Source organism: Cetorhinus maximus, chromosome 15 (genome assembly GCF_964194155.1).
Source record: "Cetorhinus maximus chromosome 15, sCetMax3.hap1.1, whole genome shotgun sequence".
Classification (NCBI taxonomy): Eukaryota; Metazoa; Chordata; class Chondrichthyes; order Lamniformes; family Cetorhinidae; genus Cetorhinus; species Cetorhinus maximus.
Window position 1 is genome coordinate 70,821,767 of NC_135893.1, and position 6,205 is coordinate 70,827,971.

At 44.0% G+C, this 6,205-nt stretch overlaps 1 pseudogene; it reads right to left on the reverse strand.

The window, feature by feature from the left end:
• Positions 1 to 2,716: 2,716 nt before the first annotated feature.
• LOC144690293 (UDP-glucuronosyltransferase 2B37-like) lies at positions 2,717 to 3,558 on the reverse strand (annotated as a pseudogene).
• Positions 3,559 to 6,205: the final 2,647 nt, after the last annotated feature.

A 6,205-nucleotide genomic window follows, 5' to 3' on the forward strand; every position in this document is an offset into this window, starting at 1 on the left:
CCCCTCCCCCACCGTCTTCGCACCCCTTCCCTCCATTGCACCCCTTCTCCCCTAGAACCCCTCCCACCCCCCTGGAACCCCTTTCTCCCCAAGTCCTCACAGCAGCCCCCCCGGGACACCCCTCCCACCGCTTAGTCCCTCCCTCTCCCGGCTCCTTCCTCCAGCCTTACCTCTTACTCCAGCCTCACTTCTTCCTCCAGCCTTACTCCTACCCACTTTCTGACTCCTTCCTCCACTCTTACTGCCTTCCCTCTCCGCACCCCTTCCTCCCCCTGGACACCCTCCCCTCTCCACATTCCTTGCCTTGCACCTTCCACTCCCCTTACACCTACCTCCCCTGATACTGTCTTCTCCCCCGCTACCCCTCCTCTCCCTTTTTTCCCTCCTCCCGACACCTTCATTCCCCTCGTCCCAACCTCACCCTATCCTGACACCTTCACTCCACCCCCCCAACCTCACCCCTGATGCCTCTTCCTCTCCCACCCCCTCGACCATCATTCATTGTGAGCAGACCTCAACGCTGACTTTCCACCTTCCGTGAGCTGCTTTGCAGTGGAGCCATGTCCATGAGAATCCATCTAGCATGCCTTGGATGTTCCTCCAGTTTGCCGTTGGTGTCGGGCTCCAGCATCTTCTGCTCCTCGGATGCCCGTGATGTGAGCAAGGCCCTGGTGGGTAAGTTCGACTTCTGCCCATCGCATTTCTCAAGACGTGGTCTACACTGGCGTGTTTTCTCACCGGCGTGAGCGGAAGGTCCAGTGGGCAGGCCTAATAGTGACATGCTGATGTATTACAACGAGGTTCCCAACATCCGATGGTGGGGGACAAGCAGATGATCACAAATTGGTTTCACACCATCGTGAAACTGATCGCGCCAAGTTGTCCACTCACGCCACCAAACACCACCGACACTGGCAGGCATGGAAAATCCCGGCTCAGGAAGTACACCTGCTTGTTCCATAGAGACAGTGTAAAGTAGAACGTGAAGGTACTTGGCTTCACCTACATTATAGGCTTCCCCTGGACATAAGGTGCTGTAGTCCATACCCACATTGCCTGGCATGTGCCCTGTCAACAGCCAAACATCTTCATCAATCATCCATTCCCTCAACTTGCAGGTGGTTTACCACTTCAGGATGTCCCAAAGTGCTTTACAGATGAGAAAGTATCTTTTGGAGTGTGGTCACTGGAGTAAAGTAGAAAATGATGTATGCAGAACATGCAGTTTATGAGACCTAACTCATCAGTATATAGCAAATATAACTTTGAAATTGTACAAATATTTCAGTATTTAATCTTTCAGCAACAGTTCAATGTGCTCAACTGTGTTTAGTTGGCTTCTAAAGTTCTTAAAATGGCACTGAATTTTAAATTATGCTTCAAAAGTTAATCCCAGGTTCATAGTGGCTCCAAAAAATGATTATTTGGCTGTGAGCTCCTAATAAACATAGGGAAACTGAGATCCAGTAATCCTGGAGAGGCATATTAATCCAAGAACAGCAAACAAATCCTCAATCCCTTACCTTAACGTCTAGTCGAGGAGCTCTCTCCCTATATAAGGAAGTACTGGATACCCAAATTTGGCTATATTGGTTCTGACTGTATTAAATGTTTTAACTTCTTGTCAAGTCATCAAAGGTATCAAATTGGGAACAGTTTTTAAAAATTAATTCACTTAGGATATTAATGAAGTTTGGACAAGATGATTAATAGCATCTTAATGTTGAACAACAAAATCACGCAAGGTGCTATTAGTAATAAAATATCTCAGATAAAAATCAAGTCCCCTGGTGTTATTTGTGGGGACTCTTTTCATGTTGTTGCTCATAATTACTAAAAAGGTGCAGGAGTAGACCATTCCGCCCTGGAACCAGTTCTGCCATTCATCTAGATCAATTAAGGCACGGTCTGAGTCCAATTAATCACCTTGAATCCATAATCTTTAATCCCTTTACCTAACAAAAATCTATCAATCTCGGTTTTGAAATTGTCCACTGACCCCCAGCCACAACAGCATTTTTTGGAGGAGAGTTCCAGGTTTTCACTCTGCTTTGTGTGAAGGCCTGCTTCCTTACATCATCTCCTGAGTAGCCTAGTTCTAATATTAAGGTTAGAGCCCTTTGTTGTGGACTATTCCAGCAGAGGAAGTGGTCTTTCTCTGTCTACCCGATCAACTTCTTTAATCATTTTAAATGCCTCAATTATATCACCCCCTAATCTTCTATACTCAGGAATATACAAGCCTAGTATGTGCAAGCTGTCCGCATAATTTAATCCTTTTAGTTCTGCAATCATAATCTTTCATTCATCCCTGACAAAGCTTTTTTTTGTCTAGTCACCACTAATTGGAATGAAAACCTCATAGTGAGAGATTTTTTTTTATTCTCCACCTCACACTGTACACCATTGACTCTTAGCATTGATTTTCTTTTTCGTAGAGTTCAGCAGCGTTATCACAAATGATATTTTAAGAACAATTCTGGCCATATTTAGGACTATTCATCTATAATAACTTAGTATAGAAATTTTCAAAAGGCATTTGATAAGGTGATATATGAGAGGCTTGGTGATAGGATTATGGCACATAGTATGGGACAGCTGGTTAACGGGAACTGGTTAAAGAAAGAGTGGCAAATAAGAGTGCTTATTTGAAATTGGAGAAAGTGGTGCCAATTTTGGAATGCTTAACCTAACTCATCATTCTTTTGACTTCAATCTAATCCTTTTTCTTTTTCCTATCTAAGCATATTTTGGCAAGCAGTGCTTTAAACATTTTATAGACAAGATAAAGGAAAAGCCCCAAAACAGTTATAATGATGGCAATTACATCCAGTAAGTAAGACTGATAAAATGGTAACTCATTGCCTACAACTCTTAAATGAGCAGCACCTCTGTGTTTTATTGTGTATACAATCCAGAAAACAGCAAGCTCTTTTGGAGCCAGTGGCACATCTCTATGTAAGGCAGACATACACTTCATGTTCTCTTGGTAAAAAGGGTTTTCTATGACAGTCTTCACAGCCTGGAATATAACGTCCCTCTTCAAATGAGCCAAGTCCAATATGAGTGCAACTCCTTGGGCTTTGAGGTGCAAGAGGTTATTGCACTGATCACCAAAGACTGGGATACCAACCATGGGGACACCATGATAGGTGGCCTCATAAACCCCATTTTCACCACCGTGAGTGATGAAAGCTTTTGTCTTTGGGTGACTCAGCAGGTCATTTTGAGGAAGCCAGTTCATTGTTTTGGTGTTGTTTCCTGACGTTGAGGGCACCAGGTTACCTTCTAAGGGAGCTGTGTCAGACATGCTGCCACGTCAGTGGCCAGTGCTGGAGGAAGCATGCCTCCAGTACTTCCTAAGGAGAAGATGACTACCCCATCCTCACCAGAGCTGCCAACGAATTGCTGCATATCAGGGGAGAGGGACTTGCTCAGGCTGCACTGAAACTCCACCCCCCCGACGTAAACCAGCTTCGGCATGATTGGCCTTGGGAATTCGTGGTTGAAGTCAAGCTTCATTAAATAGATACATGCCTTTCAGTAAAGTTCTTCCATTGTAATGTCACTTTGGGGATAAAGCTAGCACAGTTCATCGTACCGTGGGCATGTGTAGAACTTGCTCATGAAATCAACCAGACCATATATAAAATCATTCTGCAATCTGTCAAAAACGTCATTCTGTCCGTCAAGCGTGAATTTAGCCCAGCAACATCGGGAAGCGGTGACAGAGCTATATTAAAGTGGAGGTCTCCAATTATTGTCCATCTGCCAAAAAGCACTATTGGGACATCAAGGAAATGAGCCAACATGCCATCAGCTGCATTATAAGGATCCACTAGAACCACATCAAAATCTGCAGCTTTTAACCGCTGCGGCAGGGCTTGATCTGTGAACATCGCCTTGTTGAGCAGACTCATTATGTCAGAAGTGTGGGAAAATATGAGGACGAGCCCCCAGGCTGCTGAGATACTCAATGGGAAACCATTTCCAGCATAGACTGAGCTGAAGATAAAGTTATGCAGTTCGCTTTCAGAAATTATTTTACAGGCCCGACCTGAGGGAATGCAGATGTTTCGAGGGTGAAATCCTCAGAGGTTTAATCAACGCTCATGGAATCGCTGCTCCTCAGCATTGTCACCTCATGTTTCCTCTCCACAAGTTCCAAGAGCAGGGTTTTCATCAGGAGCCAGTGGCTCCATTCCGCGGGGACAGCAAGGATCGTGGCTGCTTCTGTGCTGGAGTACCTTGCAGAAAGTAACTTCACACAACACAGAAGGAATGTTCCAAGAGTTGCGAGTGCCATTTTCAGTATAAATCTTAAAGCAATTATGAAGAATAAAAACAAAAAAAAATGCTGGAAAATCTCAGCCGATCTGGCAGCATCTATGGAGAGAGAAACAGAGTTAACGTTTCGAGTCCATATGACTCTTCTGCAGAGCTTTCATCAATGATGAAGAATGTTGTTTTGCAATTCTGAAAGCTGCACTGCTTTGGTTTCCAATTACGCCTTCCCTTTACCACCATCAATACCAAATATTGGGCCCGTTCAAAAAATTAATTCTCGCCTTGTTCTAACACGTTTACAGAGCTGTTTATAAATTAAAGTTCTGAGGCACTAGGAAAATATTCTGTACATTGAAATAGGTTTATATTTACTTTGACACAGGAAGAACCATCGAAAAGTTATGGTGCAGAAAGAGACCATTCAGCCCATTATGTCTGCACCGGCCAAAAAGAGAAAGAAGAAACTAGCCGCTCATTTTAATTGCACTTTCAAGCACCTGGTCCATAGCCTTGCAGGTTATAGTACTTTTCAGGTGCAAATCCAGGTATCTTTTAAATGAGTTGAGTGTTTCAACCTCAAACACCAACTTAGGCAGTGAGTTCCAGACGTCCACCACCCTCTGGGTGAAAACGTTTTTCCTCATGTCCCATCTAATCCTTCTACCAATTACCTTAAACCTATGCCCCCTGGTAATTGGCCCCTCAGCCAGAGGAAACAAGTCTTTCCAGCCTACCCTACCTAGGTCCCTCATAATTTTGGACACCTCAATTAGGTCACTCCTTAGCCTCCTCTGTTCTAAGGAAAACAACCCTAGCCTACCCAGTTTCTCCTCATAGCTGAAACTTTCAAGCCCTGGCAACATTCTCATAAATCTCCTCTGCACTCTCTCCAGAGCAATTATGTCCTTCCTGTAATGTGGTGATCAGAACTGTGCACAAAATTCCAGCTGTGGCCTAACCAGCGTTTAATACAGTTCCAGCATTATATCCCTGCTTTTGTATTCAATACCTCACTTAATAAAGGAAAGCATTCCATATGCTTTCTTGACCACCTCGTTCACCTGTCCTGTCACCTTCAAGGACCAATGGACATGCACTCCAAGGTCTATCCCTTCCTCAATCCCTCTCAATATCCTCCCATTTATTGAGTATTGCCTTGCTTTGTTTGCCCTCCCAAAATGCATTACCTCACACTTTTCCAAATTGAATTCCATTTGCTAACTCTCCTTGAATTCCATTTGCTAATTCTCCGCCCACTCAACCAAACCATTGATATCATTCGGAAGACAACAGCTATCCTCTTCGCTATCAACTACATGGCAATTTTTGTGTCATCTGCAAATTTCCCAATCATGCCTCCCACATTTAAGTCTAAATCATTAATATATAAAACAAACCGCAAGGTTTGAGCCCTGTTGAACACCACTGGAAACCGTTTTCCATTCGCAAAAACATCCACCAATCATTACCCTTTGTTTCTTGTCACTGAGCCAATTCTGGATCCAACCTGCCACCTTCCCCTGTATCCCATGAGATCTCACTTTCCTGACCAGCCTGCCATGTGGGACCTTGTCAAATGCTTTACTGAAAGCCATGTAGACAACACCCACTGCACTATCTTCATCAATCCTCCTTGTTAACTTCCTCAAAAGATTCTATGAAGTTAGTAAGACACGATCTTCCCCTAACAAAACCGTGCTGACTATCGCTGATCAATTTGTGCCTTTCTAAGTGACAGGTTATCCTGTCTCTCAGAATTGTTTCCGATAATTTTCCCACCGCCAAAGTCAGGCTGACCAGCCTATAATTTTCTGTCCTATCCTTTGCACCCTTTTTAAATAATGGTACAATGTTCGCATACCTCCAATCCTCTGGCATTGCCTGTATCTAGTGAGGATTGGAGAATGATCCTCAGAGC